The 21,224-nt window shown below is 41.6% G+C and overlaps 1 protein-coding gene across 3 annotated transcripts in view; it reads right to left on the minus strand.

Annotated features, from left to right (window-relative positions):
- Window positions 1-20,670, minus strand: part of RNF182 (ring finger protein 182) — a 44,783-nt gene extending 24,113 nt beyond the window's left edge. The window contains exon 1 of one of the 3 annotated variants that reach the window (XM_043908504.1): window positions 20,553-20,670. The gene's annotated coding sequence lies outside the window, so the exon portion shown is untranslated. Of the gene's footprint in view, window positions 1-20,018; window positions 20,065-20,552 lie in introns of those variants that run through there. The other 2 variants (XM_043908505.1, XM_043908503.1) reach the window with 2 other exon arrangements.
- Between the last annotated feature and the right edge of the window lie 554 nt (window positions 20,671-21,224).

The following is a 21,224-nucleotide window of genomic DNA, read 5'->3' on the forward strand; positions in this document are numbered from 1 at the left end:
GACAGCAGCCCGTCAGGCTTCTCTGTCCACGGGGATTCTCCAGGCTAGAAAACTGGAGTGGGTTGCCATTTCCTTCTCCAGGAGATCTTCCCAACCCAGTAATTGAACCTGCATCTCCTACACTGTAGATGGATTCTTTACCATTGAGCCACCAGGGAAGCCTGATTAACACCTAAGACAGCATAAGTGAAAAGATTTGACATAAGTAACAAAAACGGCGCATTTTAATCTTTGAAATTTCTAACATGCTCTAAAGGTCACATTTAGGCCAAAAAAAAAAAAATTTAAAGGTTTGGGTTTTTTTGTTTTTGTTTTTTAGATGTGTGTTGGTTGTTTTGGACTTCCCCGGTGGCGCTGGTGGTAAAGAACCCACCTGCCGATGCAGGAGACATCAAAGAAGTGGATTCAATCCCCTGGGTTGGGAAGATGCCCTGGAGGAGGGCCTGGCAACCCCCTCCAGTATTCCTGCCTGGAGAAGCCCATGGACAGACAGAGCCTAGCTGGCTACAGTCCACAGGGTCACAAAGAGTCAGACAGGAGTGAAGCAACTTAGCACGCACGCAGGTTGCCTGTTTTGTTGTTACTGTCATGCTGCTGTTCCTTTATTTCTGCCGAAGCTATAGTACTGGGGCCCGGGTGGAGGGGGAGGGTCACTAAGAGCGATCCGGCAGATGGAGGCAGAAGCGTCTACACAGAGAGCTCCGCTAAGTCACCAACGGGCTCAAGGGCACTGCTGAGTCACTGTCATCTCCACCCACGGACAACTTCACCTTTTAAGGTTATTTTCCTAAAGGAATGCGGTGGAGACGCTGTGGCAGTTTGACATTTGATAAATATGTTCTGTGATAAGGACATCTCAGGGTAAATTTCCAAATTGGGCCACAATAATTTGTCTATTCCAATCCCAGCTCTGCCTAATGAGCAGGCTCTGGGATCTTGGAGTAAATCACTTGGGGAAATCACTTACCCTTTCTGGGTCATGACGTTTTCATCTGAGAAATTAAGATTCTGGATTTGATGGCTAAAGACCTCCCTGTTCCAACATTACAAGGATCTAGGATTAGGGCCGGCCTTTCCATAGGTACTAGGGTGTCGCAGTCATTCACATGACAGCCGAGAGCATTTACATCTGGACAAAGCAAAGCACTCTTTCTCGCTATTCAGAGTTTATTAGACCTTACTAAATTTTCCCCTTAGGATCTGACACCAAGTAAGCAGCTTATCGATATTAACTGCTACTAATGTAAATTACTTCTAAGAAAAGTAGATTGCTGTATAACAATATAACACTGGTATATCAGAGTAGGTGAATGTAATTTCTGTGTATCTAACAATTTTTTGAAGACTTTAATTTTTATTTAGAGCAGCTTAAGATTCACAACAAAATTGAGAGTAAGGTACAAAGATTTCCCACATACCCTTTCCCCCCACACCTGCACAGCCCCCCACATAATCCATATCATTCATCTGAGCAGTATATGTGTTACAACCGATGAATTTTACCTAATAATTTTTAAAAGCTATTTTCAAAATTGATTTTTACTTTCTATAATATAATGAAAAGTATTAGATCCAAAATAAGCTAGCTCTAAAAATTAAGCATTCTGTGTTGTTTCACTAAAAAAAAAAAAAACACCTAAAAAATAATTTGACACTAAATGTTTGTGTTTTCCAAATAGTAAACTCAAACAATATGATTCTTTGCTACTGTTCAGTCACTCAATCAAATTCAACTCTTTGTGACCCCCTGGACATGCCGGGCCTCCCTGTCCTTCACTATGGCCTGAAGTTTTCTCAAACTCGTCCATTGAGCCAATGATGCCACCTACTCATCTCATCCTCTGTTGCCCACTTTTCCTCCTGCCTTCAATCTTTCCCAGCATCAGGATCTTTTCCAATGAGTAGCTCTCCACATTAGGTGGCCAAAGTATTGGAGCTTTAGCCTCAACAATAGTTTTACCAATGAATATTCAGGGTTGATTTCCTTTAGGAATGACTGGTTTAATCCTCTTGCTGTCCAAGGGACTCTCAAGAGTCTTCTCCAACACCACAGTTGGAAAGCAGCAATTCTTTGGCCCTCGGCCTTCTTTATGGTCCAACTTGCACAAGCATACATGACTACTGGAAAAACCACAGCTTCGACTGTACAGACTTTTGTCGGCAAAGTGATGTCTCTGCTTTTTAATACACTGTCTAGGTTGGTCATAGCTTTTCTTTCAAGAGGCAAGCATCTTTTAATTTCATGGTTGCAGTCCCCAAATGCAGTGATTTTGGAGCCCAAGAAAATAAAGTCTGTCACTGTTTCCATTGTTCCCCCATCTATTTGCCATGAAGCGATGCATATTAAAAAGCAGAGACATTACTTTGTCAACAAAGGTCCGCCTAGTCAAGGCTATGGTTTTCCAATGGTCATGTATGGATGTGAGAGTTGGACTGTAAAGAAAGCTGAGCGCCGAAGAATTGATGCTTTTGAACTGTGGTGTTGGAGAAGACTCTTAAGAGTCCCTTGGACTGTGAGGAGATCCAACCAGTCCATCCTAAAGGAGATCAGGCCTGGGTGTTCATTGGAAGGACTGACGTTGAAGCTTTGGCCACCTGATGCGAAGAGCTGACTCATTGGAAAAGACCCTGATGCTGGGAAAGATTGAGGGTAGGAGGAGAAGGGGACGACAGAGGATGAGATGGCTGGATGGCATCACTGACTTGATGGACATGAGTTTGAGTACACTCCAGGAGTTGGTGATAGACAGGGAGGCCTGGCGTGCTGCAGTTCATGGGGTTGCAAAGTGTCAGACACGACTGAGCAACTGAACTGAACTGAACTGATGGGACTGGATGCCATGATCTTTGTTTTTTGAATGTTGAGTTTTAAGCCAGCTTTTTCACTCTCCTCGTTCACCTTCATCAAAAGGCTCTTTAGTTCTTTGCTTTCTGCCATTAGGGTGGTGTCATCTGCATATCTGAGGTTATTGATATTTCTCCTGGCAATCTTGATTCCAACTTGAGATTCATCCAACCCAGCCTTTCACATGATGTACTCTGTATATAAGTTAAATAAGCAAGGTGACAATATATAGTCTTGACATTCTCCTTTCCCGATTTGGAACCATGTCCAATTCCAACTGTTGTTCCATGTCTGCTGCTCCATGTCCGATTCTAACTGTTGCTTCTTGACCGGCAAACAGGTTTCTCCAGAGGTAGGTAAAGTGGTCTGGTATTCTCATCTGTTTCAGAATTTTCCATAGTTTGTTGTGACCCACACACTAGAAGTCATTATCAAATTTTTGTAAAATTTCCTTATATAGTCATGATTGATTTTACTGTAAGAAATAATTCAAAATAAAGCATTCATAAGACCAAAATTATAATAACACTGCTGGTCAGTTTATGCAAAACAGTTTTGCCTCTTAGCTACTGATATATTTGAGTAAAATTTCCATAGTTCAAATTTTGCAAGATGATTTTTCAATCTTTCCAATCTAGTTATTGTATCTTCAAGAGACTCCTTGATTATTCCAAGATTCTAATCTAGAGGAAAAAAAACTGCATGATCATACATCTCTTTGTCAACTTAGATCAAATAAAGTAATGACACTAACAATACTTTAGTGGAGTTCCACTTCCATAAAAAGTGAAGTGGTTGCTATCAGGCCAGTAATCCCATGAAGAAAGACGGGATAAAATTTACAAAAGCAAAAAAGCTATTTGAGTCCTTAAGCAGCAACCAAAGCATCCAGGACTTGAGAGACAAGCGTCTGGAGAGAAGGGACAAGCACTAACGTGGGTAACTTGCCATTATCTGCCACGCTGATGGTCACGTGCACACAATTTCTGTGTACACTTGGGGGCCAGGAGACCATGAAGAAAGCGACGGTTCCAATATTTTGGTTCAGCGGTATGTGCTCAAGAATTAGAGTTCAGGTTTACCAAAGTGAGTAGGGCTGGATGAGCCAAGACTCCAGAGAAAAGACGTGTGCAGAGAGCAAGACTAACATTCCACAAAGCATTTCCCTTCAAGATTCCTAAGCTGCACACAATGAGAAGCCAGGAAACCAGAGAAAGTGGCATACATGAGGTTAAAATACCAAGCAGAGATTTTGGTAGATTTGTAGGACTGAAGAAAAGCAAAGTGGGGCTCAGGCTCACCAAGGAGGAAGCCCCCAGTAAACACCTTAGGTTTCAACTGGGATGTCTAAAAGCTTGTGCCCCAGGAATAAAAGAATATCAAAGTAAGATATTCCTCAAAAAGAATAAAACTCTGGCGCGATGGACAGGAATCTGCCTGCCAATGCAGGAGACATGGGTTCAATCCCTGGTGGGGGAAGATTCCACATGCCTCGGGGCAAATAAGCCCAAGTGCTACAACTACTGAAGCCCGCACCCCCAGAGCCCATGCTTCCCAACAAGAAAAGCCACCACAATGAGCCCCGAGCACCACAAGAAGAAAAGCCTCCATCTGCCCCAACTAGAGAAAGCCTGCACAAAAGCAGTGACGACTTGGTGCGGCCAGAAAAAAAAACAAATGAAACTTAGCACCAAATCTTCTCAATTCTTGACCGAATCAAGACAAGCAGCCCCCTAACTCCGTCTTCCAGAAGAAAACTTACTGCACTCTGAAGAAAGATAGCATCATTCAGAGCTTCTTACAATTTTTACAAATACATGCTCTGACATTCTAGCAAAAATATCGTGCAAGGGGACAAGACCAAACGTCTAAAATCAGGGCAGAGGAGTGGGGTGGGGAGACAGGAGCTAAAGCGACCCACTGGTGATCCAAATACTGGAAGTTATCCGACACGGGCATTAAAAGAACTATGATTAATATGTCCAAAAAAAAAAAATAAAATGACAAGTGAGGAATTACACCAGAGAACTGGGACCTGTTTTAAAGAGAAAAGGGAAAGGTAAAAATCAAATAAAGATTGTAAATCTCAAAAACACAATAGCTAGAACGGATTCACTTTGGCATGATGAAGAGGTTGATAAATCGTCTCCCCACAAAGCAACTATAAAGCCAGTCAGAACCATCAAATACAATCATTTCAGCACTCTGAAAATTCCAGCATACAACAAACAGAAGGAGAAGTCTGGTGAGATGAACCTAAGTATTGTAGTACTCTTGCCTGGGGCCCTTCCCACCACCCCCACCCCCAGCATGCTGCTTCATCCAGCTCGCTTGATATGAAACAGTGCTGTTCAAGGTGGTGATCTCAGTTACAAGCTGATAGAGACAGCGTTTCTGCTAGCCTAAGAAAACAATGATTTGAGACAAGCCATAGATAGGGTGTTCTGGAAGTTGAGACGGCAAAGACAGGCTTGAAAAATTTTCCACGTAGCCTGGGGTTAACCAGAGGCTGAGCACATGCATCGCAGAGACTAATGTGTAACACACGAACACATTCACAGCAAACAGGGTCTGAATACGTGCATAGAGAAGACATGAGTGCCCACGGAAGTAAAAACAATAGCAGACTTGAAAATGCCCTGAACTCAGAATGGACTTCCCAGGCCACATGCAGCTCTCTCCATAGAGAGGGGAAGCCTTCCTGGCTTGAGAAAATTGTGAACAACCTCTGTCTTTGGCTGAACCTACAGCTATGGAGACACAGAAAAGATCCCCAGGAAGCCAAGCTTTAAAAATAAAAGACAAAAAAAAAATAAAATAAAAAAATAAAAATAAAAGACAAGGAAAAAAAACTCAGCAGAGACATCATTGCGTAGACTCAACATGGGGAGACAGACTTCACAGTAAGTGTCCAAGTTACCTAAAGGTCAAAAGAAAAAACTACAATGACCACTTTAAAATATCTTGAGCAGAAAAATTAAAATACAACATCAAAACTTCTAGGATGCTATTAAAACCATGGTTTAAAGGAAAATGTAGACTTTTGAATGCACATATTAGAAATGCAGACTGAAAATCAATAATAAGTATCTTTCTCAAAAAAGGTCAAAAGCACCTAATTATAGTCCAAAAAAAGTTAAACTGGACACAAGAAATGGTATATAGAAATATGTCTAGGCCATAATATAATTATATCCATAATATAAAACTTTACTACAAAGGAAACTCCAGTCTCAGATGCCTTCACTAATAAATTTTCTATCAAACCCTGAAGACAGAAGTAACACCAATCTCTTCCAGAGAATTGAACAAAAAAGGGAAACACTTCCCCACTGATTTTATAAGACCAGCATATTCTTGATGCCAAAACAAGGCAAGTTCGTTACACAAAAGGAAAACTACAAACTAACCTCTCCCTCCAAACAAAGAAACAAAACTCTTAAAATATTAGCAAACTGAATCCAATAAAACACAAAAATGATAGCACATCTGTTGGATTTATGACAGGAACACAAGATTGTTTTAACGTTTTTTAATATGATTACCACATTGACAAAATAAAGAAGAAACAAATTATATGATAATCTCAATAGCTGCAGAAAAAGCATTTGATGAAAGTCAACACATGTTCATAGTTAAATGCCTATCAAATTAGAAATTAGAGAGTTTTCTTTAAGAAAAAGTTTTCAACCACACTCCTAAGTAAATGCCATACTGTAAATATTGAAAGCTCTCCTTCCTGAAATTGGGAACCAGAAACACATGCTATCATCACTAATATTCAAAATTATAACTGAGGCCCCTAGTGCAACAAGGCAATAAAAAAATAAATAAATGGAAAGTATAAGAACTGGACAATAAAAAATAAAACTCTTCACTACATAAAATGATCATACACAAAGAAAATCCAAATGAATCTATGGATAAACTATTAAGACTAAGAAGTGAATGGAGCAAATCCTTGGAAATGAGGTCAATACAACAAAATCTATCACATTGCAACAGATTTGTACAGGCAACAAAAATTAGATGAAATGGTGAAAGATGTCATTTGCAATAACAACAAAAGAATATAACTTAATGAAAGATATATAAGAATGCTACCAGTAGAACTTGAAAACATTGTTAAAGACAACCTGTAACATTAATTGATTAGAAGTCTCAATATCGTAAAGACGGTAAACTCTCCCAAACTGATCTACAAATTCAATGCAATCCCAACCCAAACCTCAGCCAGGTTTTGTGTGCTTGGGAAGTGACAGAGTGATTCTAGAATTTTTATGTAAATGCTAAACACCAAGGAAAAGATAAAAAAAAAGAAAAACAAAAATGAAAGATTTACTCAACCTGACATCAGAACTACAATAATTCAAGGCATTTTATTAAACAAATAGCCCAACAGAACAGAATACAGAGTCCAGAAACAGATTCACAAACATTACGTGATTACTTGATTGATGAAAGAGGTGCCACTGCAATTTAGACGGGAAAGGATGATCTTTATAATAAATAATGCTGAGTCCAACAGGATATTTACACAGATATAAATAACCTCCACCCCTACCTCACACCATATACAAAACTCAATTCCAAGAGGATTATAGATCTAAATGTGAAAGGTAAAACAGATGATTACACAGGTGGTAATGCTTACTTAGTGAAAATGCATAGGGCTATAACGTTATGACTTGTATACCTTTCTGTCTGCATGTTAACTATCAATGACAAAAGTTTACTTAAAGATAAAAGCAATGCTTCCTTAAGTCTCTACATGATACATAAAACACAAAACAGATAAAAGAAAGTAATTCTGAAAAGTCCACACATAGCAACCAGAGAGATTTTCTAGAACTCAAATACGATCATTTATACCCCTGCTGAAAATACTGTGTTGCTGTTTAGTCACTAAGTCATGTCCAACTCTTGCAACTCCAGGAACTGTAGCATACTAGGATCCTCTTTGCTCAAATTCCTGTCCACCGAGTTCAGTGATGCTATCTAACTATCTCATTTTCTGCCACCTCCTTCTCCTGCCGACTTCACTCTTTCGCAATATCAGGGTCTTTTCCGAAGGGTCACCTTTTCACATTAGGTGGCCAAATATTAGAGCTTCAGCTTCAGTCTTTTCAATGAATGTTCAGGGTTGATTTCCTTTAGGACTGACTGGTTTGATGTCTTTACACTCCAAGGGACTCACAAGAGTTTTCTCCTACACTACAATTCGAAATCATAAATTCTTTGGTGCTCAGCCTCCTTTATGGTCTAACTTTCACAACTGTAAAGAATTCACCTGCCAGTGCAGGAGATATGGGTTCGATCCCTGGGTTGGGAAGATCCTCTGGAGAAGGAAATGGCAACCCACTCCAGTGTTCTTGCCTGGAAAATTCCATGGACAGAGGAGCCTTGTGGGCTACAGTCCACAGGGTCACAAAGACTCGGACACTGCTAAGTACGCACACATGCACTCATATCCATATGTGACTACTGGAAAAACCATAGCTTTGACTATACAGACCTTTGTCAGCAAAGTGATGTCTCTGCCTTTTAATACACTGTCTAGACTTGTCATAGCTTTCCTTCCAAGGAGCAAGTGTCTTTTAATTTCATGGCTGCAGGAACCATCTGCAGAGATTTTGGAGCCCAAAAAACAAAATCTGTCACTGCTTTCCCTTTTTCCCCTTCTATTGGCCATGAAGAGATGGGACTGGATGCCATGATCATTGTTTTTTGAATGTTGAATTTCAAGTCAGCTTTTTTGACTCTCCTATTTTACCCTTATCAAGATGCTCTTTAGTTCCTCTTCACTTTCTGCCATTAGAGTGCTATCATCTGCATATCTGAGGTTGTTGATCTTTCTCCCGGAAATCTTGATTCCAGCTTGAAAATATTTTAATGTCTCCCTAATCTAACTTCTGCTTCCTCACCAGCCACTCCCTCATCCGCCTCCCAACTTCACTCCATCCCCTCCCCAACTCTACCTATTCAAGAAGCCATATTCTCCCTAGAATAGACTCTAGGATTTCAATATTCAAAGTTCCCTCCTTTTAGCTCTGGCCTACTCTCACCAATCTGGCCAGTTTTTTTTTCTATGTTTGTGTTTCTGTTTTGTAAAAAAGTTTACTTGTATCATATTTTAGATTCCACATGTGATATCATATGATATTTCTCTTTGCCTGACTTACTTCACTTAGTATAAACCTTTGATCAGTCCATGTTGTTGCAAATGGCATTATTTCAATCTTTTTTAGGACTGAGCAGTTTCCCATTGTGTGTGTATATATATATATATATACATGTATATATATATATACATATACCACATCTTTATCCATTCATCTGTCAATGGATATTTAGGTTGCTTCCATATCTCGGCTATGTAAATAGTGTGTCTATGAACATTGGGATGCATGTATCTTTTCAATCTTAAGAGTTTTCTCCAGATGCACGCCCAGGAGTAGGACTGCTGGATCATATGGTAGCTCTATCTTAAGGAACCTTCAGTAAAACTTTTTAAAAAGGCACTACCACAATATATTTAACCGAAATCCCACAATTTAACCACAGTTATTTTTATTTTTCTATTCTGATTTCAATAGATGGCTCCATCTAAAAAAAATTAACTGCTACATGAAATATGTCTTATAAAACATATCAACTGATGAAAATGTATTTGTAGAATCAGTTTAATGAGAAACTCCAATTCTATTCATGGAAATATCACGGATGCTGCAGTGAGTATGTCTGACATTTTAATATGTTAAACTATTAATAAATATATGCCATTTATTTTACCTATGTAAATGAATATATTCTCTTATAAAACCAAAAAATTCATGAGCTAAATATAGCATTGACACCTTCAAAAGTAAAAATATGCCTACCTGAAACTTAAAATTACATGCTGGACAGCATCAGTCTAAAGATTAAAATGCCAATACTATATCTGAAGAACATGGTTTGGAATCACCGGTTGTCAAGGTGACTATAAAAAAATGGGGGAAGCCTGTGCATGAAGGTCACAGGAAGTGTTACTCAGGATGTATGTAGCCCAGGTGCAGTATCTAAAGCCTTAAATCTGTGATCAATAAGGAGCCGTATTTTAATGAAAAACAGTCAAACAGTAACTTGAAATCAATGTGGAATGGGATGATAGCAAAAGTTCACCTAAAATGGTACCTCCAGCATACCCGGAAATAATAAACTTCTTTCTAATGGGTAAGTGCCTTTCCAATCTAGAGAAGGTTTAGAATTAAACAGAGACTCTCAGGTAGCACAGGGTAAAGAACCCACCTGCCAAGACAGGAGATACAAGAGACTCAAGTTGAATCCCTGCGTCAGGAAGAACCCTTGAAGTAGGAAATGGCAACCCACTCCAGTATTCTTGCCTGGAAAATTCCATGGACAGAGGAACGTGGTGGGCTCCAGTCCACGGATTTCAAAGAGTCAGACACGACTGAGCAGGTACAGTAGCATACAGATGATAAGGAAAATGAGACTCACGTGAATACTTTTTAGAATATTTTAGAAATATGTTTTATATTAACTGGAACAGTTTGTGCATAATTATTATGTTTTTAATGTTTAAAAGAATCTGACATAAACTGACACGTGATTCTCCTTAAAATGTGAGATATATTTAGACATATGATTTATTTAGATTGAAGTGTTTAAGAGGATTTGACTATGTCTATAAAATATTAATTTTGTAAGTGACGGAATAGTCAAAGGAAATTGAGTTAAGTATTTGGGAAAGGCTTCACTCATTTGAATCATACATTTGCCCACTGAGCATCTGATTTGTTTAAAAAGAAAATCAAATATATTAAATAAATATACACAATTGAAAATATTTTAAGGTTTAAATTTAACTAAGTTTACAAATGAGACTGATAGTTTAAGGAATTCAATCTGTTCAATTTGAACTAAAGTTTCATCAAAAAGAAAGGGATGGTGATTGCTCACATTTAGCAGATTTGTAAGCAGACTAAGAAGATATGTAACTTAAATGCCTAAAGGCAACTCGATATTTATTTTTACCTGTAAAAACATCAAATACTACCAAAATTGTCCTTTCTGCAGACAAAATTTACTCTTAATAGCTAATAACTTTACAAATATAAATTCACTTTACCTTCACAACCTCAACGAAGTAAGTAATATTCTCCCCATTTTATAAGTCAAGAAATGAAGGCACAGTACAATTAAGCCCCAAGGTCATAGAGCTAGATGGTAGCACAGCCAGAATTCAAACACAAGCTGTCTGGCATCAAAATTCATGCTCTTAACCACTGTGCTTTGCTGACTCTCAGACTGCCCTTGAACATGAAAGAAAAAGCTCACCCTGACAAAAATAACTAGTTGTTCAAAAAGGTGAGCTTTCACATGCTGCTAAGATGTTAACGAAAAGTCTCTTGTTTCTCTTTTTTCCCCAGTAACTATCAAGAAAGGTTTGCACTAGGAATTCCAGGAAAAACCCATGATGCACAAGAGAGTGACCCAAATGAGAACAGTTTGCAAGGCTTCTAACTTCATCCTGACCCTGTGACTCCAGGCCGCTGGCGTTCTAAGACAAGGAACTCTCCCGCAGCGACAGAGAACATGTTGCTCTGACCCTCAAAGAAGTCCAGCCTGAGGGAAATGACACTTACTGGGTTACTTTTCATTGCATTTCTTTTCATCCTATAACATCTCATCTGGCCCCTTTTTGGGTGTGGGGCGGGGGGGGGGGGCAGTGCTGGGTGTTAATTCTGAATCCAGGGCACAGTACAAAATAAAACAAAATAAATTCAGAAAAGAGAAGATCATTCCTCTTAATTTTGTTTTTAATTCTAGAAATAGATGGGGGGGTACTTCGCCCCTCCTTCTACACCAAAACCCCATCTGGGAGTCTGCAGCAATGAGCATAAAGAAGTACTATGGTTTTGATTACCTCCTGAGAACCATCTCCCGCTTCAACATTGACCACACCTACCATCCTGAATCTTCCCCACCAGGCAGCCACTCTTTCTAAAGCAAACGTAATTAAAATGCATGTTCACTGCAGCAGGAAGGCATTCTTTGTTGACTGGCAATTAACAAAGCAAGCACAGTCAATTTCAGATTGTGATTTATCACACAGATTATGGTTTTAAATTTACCAACCCTGTGCGATCTTGGATAAGCTATTTATTGGCATTTTGTAGATGCGGAAAGAAGAGTGATTGTGAAGATCAAAAGAAATAGTTTGTGTAACATACTAAATAGACTACACTACCTGGGTGCCAGGTAAGTGATCAATAAATGATAGCTATCACAATATTTATTATTAAAAGAACCCACAGAACTGTGTCTCCTTACTTGCTTTTATGGACACCTGTCTCTTATTCAATTTTGCTTTTCATTTAGCTTAAATAAGAAAAGCCCCCCGAAATTAAAACACTTGATCACTCTTCTATGGAGACAGTGGGAACATGTGTTTATAAGTGAGTGGTGTGGATAGAAGATAAAATAATAAAGCATTGTAAAGACTATAACGTAAATGATTTTTTAAAGATCCATTTTTTGCTCTCTTTGACTTGAATATTCAAAAGTTTATGCATAACTGCGAGTATAAAATTAAGCTCAGTTCAGTTCAGTCACTCAGCCGTGTCCAACTCTTTGCGACCCCATGGACTGCAGCACACCAGGCTTCCCTGTCCATCACCAACTCCCAGAACTTGCTCAGACTCATGTCCATCGAGTTGGTGATGCCATCCAACCACCTCATCCTCTGTTGTCCCTTTCTCCTCTTACCTTCAATCTTTCCCAGCATCAGGGTCTTTTCTAATGAGTCAGTTCTTCACATCAGGTGGCCAAAGTATTGGAGTTTCAGCTTCAGCATCGGTCCTTCCAATGAATATTCAGGACTGATTTCCTTTAGGATGGACTGGCTGGATCTCCTTGCAGTCCAAGGGACTCTCAAGAATCTTCTCCAGCACCACAGTTCAAAAGCATCAATTCTTCGGCACTCAGCTTTCTTTATAGTCCAACTCTCACATCTATACATGACTACTGGAAAAACCATAGCTTTAAATAGATGGACCTTTGTCGGCAAAGTAATGTCTCTGCTTTTCAATATGCCGTCTGGGTAGGTCATAGCTTTTCTTCCAAGAAGCAAGAGTCTTTTAATTTCATGGCTGCAGTCACCATCTGCAGTGATTTTGGAGCCCCCCCAAAGTAAAGTCTGCCACTGTTTCCACTGTTTCCCCATCTATTTGCCATGAAGTGATGGGACCAGATGCCATGATCTTAGTTTTCTGAATGTTGAGTTTTAAGCCAGCTTTTTCACTCTCCTCTTTCACTTTCATCAAGAGGCTCTTCAGTTCTTCTTCGCTTTCTGCCATAAGGGTGGTGTCATCTGCATATCTGAGGTTATTGATATTTCTCCCGGCAATCTTGATTCCAGCTTGTGCTTCAAAATTAACCTAGCTAGTGTTTTTTATGATTTTGATATATATATACACACACACACACACACATATATAACCTTTCAAGATATGACCATTAGTAATCTAAATAAACTGAAAATGAAATTGTGATCTTTGAGTTCTTATGTTGTATTTCAAATAAGTAAAAGTTCAAAGTAATTCTGCAGTGCCCTGATGATACATTTTGGAACTCGGATAACTGAAGTAATACCACTCTGTTTCCCAGGTGCTGTTAGCAGTTTCTCTGCCAGTGCTGGAGACTTAAGAGAGGCGGGCTCCCCCCCTGCGTGGGGAAGATCCCCTGGAGGAGGGCGTGGCAACCCACTCCACTATTCTTGCCTGGAGAATCCCATGGACAGAGGGAGCCTGGTGGCCTACAGTCCATGGGGTCGCATAGACTCGAACATGACTGAAACGACTTAGGATGCACGCATGCAGGAAACCTGAGTCGCTTTCCTAAGACCCTAAAATAGACACTTTTAAGGTCCTCGGTCCTGACTTTGGAACTAGGTTTTAAACTAATCATTTTATATCACATAAAAAATCTTCTAGGCATTCATTTAAGGAAAGTTACATTTGTATTTATCTTATCTTTGGAAATGAGTAAGACATAGTTCTTGTTTACAGTCTGGCAGATATTTGGTAAAGAATCCACCTGCAATGCAGGAGACCCTGGTTCGATTCCTGGGTTGTGAAGATCCCCTGGAGAAGGGAAAGGCAGCCCACTCCAATATTCTGGCCTGGAGAAGTCCATGGACTGTATAGTCCACGGGGTTGCAAAGAGTCGGACAGGACTGAGCCACTTTTACTTTCACTTCACACACATTAAAAAAAAAAAGACATATGTGTTTTCAAACAACATGCTAAATTGTTTTTTGGTTTTGTTTCATTTTTTAAATAGGTATAGACAGAGTTCTCCTGGAAGAAAATGAGTGAGAAGGGAATATTACCTGGTCCTCAGGACACGACAGAACTACTGAGAAAAGACCAGACGCGCCTATAGCACAGGGAATTACAGCCATTATCTTGTAGTAACTTACAACGATTATGCTGCTGCTGCTAAGTCGCTTCAGTCGTGTCCGACTCTGTGTGACCCCATAGACGACAGCCCACCAGGCTCCTCTGTCCACAGGATTCTCTACGCAAGAATACTGGAGTAGGTTGCCATTTCCTCCTCCAGGGGATCTTCCCAACCCAGGGGTCGAACCCCTGTCTCCTGCGTCTCCTGCATTGGCAGGTAGATTCTGTACCGCTGAGCCACCTGGGAAGCCTCTGTACTTTTAGATTAATGTAACAGGAAGATCACATCAGTTTCCTCCTTCTTTAAATGGGGATCTTAGAAGTACCTACTTCACAGAGTTCTTAAGAAGATTAAATAGATTAATATTTGTGAAGTATTCAGAACAGCGCCTGGCCATTAAGAAGCACTTGCAAGGGTTTGACTGATAGAAAAAAGATGGAACTGCAGTCATGCTAACCAGGGTCTGAGGAAACCATATGAAACAAGACAAAATGCCAGATGAGACCACACAGAAACCTTTCATTAGAGATTTACAATTCAAGAGTTTGAGTAATCATCTGTTCTTCAATTCAACTATGCCTGACACATCACGCAGTAATAAAACTGTGTAAAATGCCATGTCTTCCTTGAACAGCTACGATTGTAATAGAGGGAAGATGGTTCACAATAGACTAATACTCAGAGAAACAATTTCTCATTTAAACGCCCCAAATACGTGGGACAAACCCATAGTTTTCTTTTATAGCTCCATTGCTGTCTTGGCTATTTAACTGGTCTCCCTGACCAATTATGGGCTTCCCTGGTGGCTCAGATGGTAAAGCGTCTGCCTGCAATGCGGGAGACCCGGGTTCGATCCCTGAGTCGGAAGATCCCCTGGAGAAGGGAATGGCTATCCACTCCAGGACTCTCGCCTGGAAAATTCCATGGACGGAGGAGCCTGGCGGGCTACAGTCCATGGGGTCACAAAGAATTGGACACAACTGAGCAACTTCACTTTTCCTGACCAATTACAAAATATAACCATGTGGAAAATCTTTATTCTTATGTCCTAACTTGTGGTTTATAATATTCAAAGTGCACTTACATCCCAGTTCAGGGGAGTCACTTTTTACTCAGTTGGGAGGAAAAGTGGAGGTAAGCGACCAGAACAGCCTCTCTGCTGTAGGAGTGACCAGTCTCTGGAAACCATGTAAATACTCGCTGGGGAATTGCTTTAGGATTCTGGACCACAAGGTACTGAAGAGATGATCTGTGCCATCCATCTTTTTCCTCCCCTTCACCACAAGCCCTGAAAGGTCTCAGTATATATTAATCTCAAGTCCCTTGGACAGCAAGGAGATCAAACAACTCAACCCTAAAGGAAATCAATCCTGAATATTCACTGGAAGGATTAATGCTGAAGCTGAAGCTCCCATACTTTGACCACCTGATGTGACACATTGGAAAAGACCCTGATGCTGGGAAAGATAAGAGAGCAGGAAGAAAAGGAGGCAACAAAGGACGAGATGGTTAGATTGGACATGAGTTTGAGCAAACTCCAGGAGATAGGGACAGACAGGGAAGCCTGGTGTGCAGCAGTCCATGAGGCTGCAGAGAGTCAGACACGACTTCGCGACTGAACAACAACAATACTTTTTAACTCACTGAACCCTCCACCTTGAGATTCTTTGGCTTTCACTTCAACTGGTTATGAGGTAAAGAAGCAGAGATCTAGACCCAGGCAGTTAGGGAAAACAGCATTTGATCACCTAACAGGATTCCAGATTTTTCTATCCACCACATGACCTCTGTACATGTCCAAAATGTGAAATTAAGGATTATAACACGGCCTGGATGGGAGGGGAGTTTGGGAGAGAACGGATGCATGTATATGTATGGCTGAGTCCCTCTGCTATCCACCTGAAACTCTCACGACACTGCTAATCAGCTATACTCCAATGTAAAACAAAAAAGCTCAAAAAGAAAAAAAGATTATAACCTGAATTATGAGTTTTTTAATACACACCATTATAAACTAAGTTTTCTAATATTCTGGTTGAAAAACAAATTAACCAACTTATATTTTCTAAAAGCCCTGGGGGATATAAAATTACTTACAAAGCATTAAAGAATTAACTGGCAACTTTTCCCCATAAGAAAAGGAAGGCTAACATAGGGTATTAGGTATCATAAATAGTTACACATATAATAAGAATAATCTTAATAGTTGGAAAATAAGTAATTTCTCAACTATAAGATCTCAGATGACTTTATCAAGCAATATGGAATAAAAAAAAGGAATCAGCTGATAAACATTTGCTGACTGATGTCCAAAACTATTCTATATAATTGCTACAAAGAACTGGCACATATGGAAATCAAGCGTTGATCTCGAACTATGTTTATAACACTCCAATTCTGTGCCAGACTGAATAAATATATGCATTTCCCATTTTGTAAAGTGGTTTATTAAATGGCTTAAGAGATCTTATCCTCATTTTAACTGAGAGCAGGAAAAAAATGAAATACACGCCCACAAAAGTTTCTCAGCCTCCGTCAATCTCTACTAATTGTCCACAGCACAAAACGCCCCTTCCTATCACCACCAGCATGGGTTTCCCACGCCTTTTCTCAGCACGGCGGTTACAATCAATACTCAGCACACCCAGCAGGTCAGCTGACAATACCTTACATTTACAGCATTTTTTCCTTGGTCTCGGGGCTAACATTATTCTCCCCAGCCACAAATCCAAATCCAAGTGTTTTGGCAATGAAGAAATCATGTTTTAAAAAACTATCATCTTTTTCACAAATACACTTTTACAAATGCTACAGCACATTGTACGAGACACTAAATTACCAACCAGTCATCACGTTATCACAGAGCTAGAAATTGCTAGAGAACACTGACCCAGAAACAGCCAACAAAGCCTTCAATGGCCTATTGCTGCCCATGCAGGCTCATATGGTTAAAAATATGACTTTCAGTGGCACAAGAACAATGTTAATCTGACTTAAATGAGAACATTTCTTGACTCCTTTTATCTCTTTGGATATGCTCGCTAAGTCAAGTTACAGAATTCTTCAGGCTGTGTTTATAATTATCAGACCAAATTTTGCAACGTATACCAAAAATTAGGACCAGAGTTTTATTTTAATTATTAAATTAAGACTATAAAATTATGATGTTACAAAATTATAAGATAATTTTACAAAATTAAGACTTTTCTCATTTTAAGGCTCTGAAGCTTAGAAATGCAAAAGATTTCTACTACTGTGAATGAGCCAGAGTGACAACTGGTATATTACACCTAAGGATGCTCTGTGCTATTCCCTACTTCCACCAGGTGGCCAATCTCAACCATGGACCTACAGCACACTCCCATCTGCACTTCCTAAGGGAGTTCTATAGATATCACAGCAATTTTTTTTTTTTTTTTTTTGCTTTCATTATTTGGTTATGCACATACCTCATGATGCTAGTAACATATATAAATATGCCAAATTATTGTTTTTCACTTCACTGACAAAAGCTTCATTTCTTGCTTCAGGGCTTGTGTAAATAAACCACTAGGACAAGGCTGTGCTTGCAATACATGCCTGTTTATTTCTGATGTTTACTGACTTTATTTTCTTGGCAGAAAGTGATCCAGCTTTAAAGATGCCAAACTATATTGAATCCTGTGCCTTGGGTGAGCTAGTAGCAAAGGCAAAACACGAGTTATCAGTGTGCTGAATTACCATTGGCTATCTCCAATCTGCAGAAGCCAAACTAAGGACCACAGACTAGAAGTCACAGTGAGGGGCTCATGTAGCTGAAAAGCAGATCCAGAATCCTAGCACTTGAAAGTTGAATTTGCTAACAGAGATGTGAATAACGCTGTACTGTTGCTGCCTCAGAAAGAACATAAAACTAATTATTTTTAGTACAAAACATGAAATGATATTCTGTCTATAGAATAGGACAAGGCCTCAATGTTCATCCTAGTTGCCTTTCATGCTTAAATGAAAAAATGCTTATTTTTCCTCTCCTGGTTATCTTCTGAAAACAGATCAACTTCATTTTAATCAATGTACCACTTCACTACCATCATTGCAGAGTGTCTGTGAATCACTCTACAGGTTAAGATTCAGTTTAATAACAAAACCAATTGTGAAATAATCTGCAAATTGTTGCTGCAACTCAATTCTTAATAGTTTCCAATACAATCTTCTAATGAAGTGACATCACTTAAAATTACTAGCAAATATGAACAGACTCAGAAACCTAGTAATCAGCCAGCTAACAGGTGTTGAAATCCCAAAAGAGAGAAGTATCAGATAATCACTTTATGTCTGACACCTCAAGTAGCTTTAATATCCATAATTCTGACCAACTTAACTGCAATTCAAAATGATCAGTGCCAATGGTTTCTTCTCATTAACTACCTGTAAGCAAAAATACAATTTCTTGCTTTCCATAAAATTTTCTCTGACCTCTTCCAACTTAAGGATTATTTTGCTAAGTTGGGTATACAATTCAATAAGTTGAATTATCTTCCAGTTATCCCCTATTTCAAAAAAATTAACAAATACCTATTTCCTTCTGCACTGATCAGCTTATTTCTAAAAATGAAAACTGTCTTCTTTCACATGAGTACACCTAAAGATGATATCTAAGTCTTCACAATTCTGTTTTTAATCTACTCTGTGTCTGCTACAAACTAAATATCATAAAATGATGGCAAGGTTGGGGCCCGTTGAGAAAGAAGACTACCCATAACTTGGGCAGGTCTCCATCCAGTAACAATATGCTCTTGGCAACGGGATCGAAACCCTCTCACCACACTCATAAACAGACGCAAACACCGCCCAGACACCTGCCCTCAGAGGTGCTGTGGTTTGCTTCCTCACATATAGAAACCAAAAAAAAAAAAAAAAAGGAATTTCCAGTTCCCTCAAGCACGAACACATTACCTTCCAGAAACAACAGCGCTGACATGGGTGCCAAGCATCTTAATCTACGAAAGTACTGGTCCTGTTAACTCTGGTATTGCCGGAGGGAATCCCAGGCTACCTCTCCAATTTAGTTACAGGTGCCAGCACCCATTCCAAAGATAAAGGTGCTTATGTTCAAAAGCCCAAGGAACTTCAAAAGCGCCTCAAAATGCTCCCGTCCCAGGCATGGAAACCTGGGCTCACTTTTCAGAGATTGTTAAAAAAAAAAAAAAAAAAAAAAAGTCTCATTTGTTCCCTTGGCGACCCATAGCATCATCCCTCCCTCAAAGAGGATCAACTCGGCAAAATCAAAGTCCCAGAGGGAAATATTTTCATATCTTTTTGTCTCCCCCCCCTCCACCCCTGCCAAAAAAGCCTGGATAACACTCCAAAAGAGACAGAGAAGGACGGATAACGTAGACAGGTACCACCCCCGCCTCTCCGCACGGCCTCACCCCGCGCACTCCGCCGGTTGCGGGCACCAGAGCGCCCCGCACTCGGTAGAGCGGAACCCAGACGGGCCGGGGCCGTCGGGCGCGCCCGCCGCGAAGTTTGCCGCCCGCCGCCGCGCCCCGGGGCGCCGTGCGGGATTGCAGGGCGGCCCGGCGGAGAGACCGTGTCCGGCGGGGACGCACCCCTCCCCGGAGACCCGCTCCCCGCGGCGAGGGGACGCCCCCCGTCCCCACGCCCCGGCGCCCGGCCCGAGTCCCCCCACCCCCCAGCCCCCGGGCGGCGGGCGCGCTCGCCTCACCTGACCCGCCGGCGGCCGCGGCAGCGGGTGTGTGAGCGGCGGTGGCGGCGGGCGGCGCGGGCCCGGGAGCCGCTCCGGCGGCGGCGGCGGCGGCGCCCGGGAGGGGAGGGAGGCGCCGGCGGAGGAGGAGCTCGGGCTAGGAGCGGGCGGACGGCTTTGTTTCCACGGCGCGGAGCCGCCGACCCTGCGTCACCATGGCAACCGCCGGGGGGTGGGGTGGCGGGCCCCCTTCCCAGGCCCAGCGAGGACCACGGGGCACATGGGGTCCGGGACCCCCGCCCTTCCCCTTCCCAGTCTGGCTGCTCCGAGGGGACAAGGACCACCCCCACCCCCACCCCCCAAGGAGCCGCCACCACCGCACACGCCCCTCTCTCAAGGGCCCAAAGCGTTCGTCTGGCCCCAGCAAGAGGGGGAGCGGGAGCGAGAGGAGCCCACCCCGGGCCCGATGCCTACTGGCATCCCCGTAGGCACCCTCTAAGGCTTCGCGCACTGGACATTCCCAAAGCCCACCACCACCAACCACCACCACCCCACCTTTCTCCTCTCTGGCGCGGTGCCCTCAACATGGAAATTCACTGAAGAGGGGAGAAAGCGGTGCAAACCGCGAAAGTGTGGAGCAACTGGTCCCGGTGCATCTGTTGCGAGCTGCCGCAGAAGCCCGGCGCTGCCAAGAGGCTCCGGCGCCCCGCCGCCTCCCGCCCTGACCGAGCTGCGCCTCGACGGGTCTGGGCTCGCTCCGCCCAAATCCGTATGTCTCGTGGGGGGCTCCAGTAAGAGAGAGAGAAGGGGGCTTCGTGTTTGGGGTTTTTTTTAATTGTAAACACTGAATACACTTGTAACCTCACGCTAAAACACAACTTGGAGGCTGCCCCTGTGAATCTCTGCGGCTGCTACTGTTCGGCTACTGGCAGTGGCCGCTAAGCGCCTACCTTGAGCGCGGGCTCTCTGTGCCAAGCCCCGGAGCGTGCGCTGCAGGTCGTGGTGCTCCGGACAAGATTAAAGGGTGAGGCTGACCTTGGCACATGGTAGGCATCCTCTCCTAAGGAAATTCTTGGAGAGGGAGGGAAAAGTACCAGCACAGTCACAGTAATACTTCCTCTGAAGGGCAGGGCTGGAGGACAGCTACCACCGGGGTGAGTCATCACCCCATTCTATGTTTTCTTGAAAGATCAGTGATTGAACCCAGGACCTACAATGTCTTCATTT

Source organism: Cervus elaphus, chromosome 7 (genome assembly GCF_910594005.1).
Source record: "Cervus elaphus chromosome 7, mCerEla1.1, whole genome shotgun sequence".
Classification (NCBI taxonomy): domain Eukaryota; kingdom Metazoa; phylum Chordata; class Mammalia; order Artiodactyla; family Cervidae; genus Cervus; species Cervus elaphus.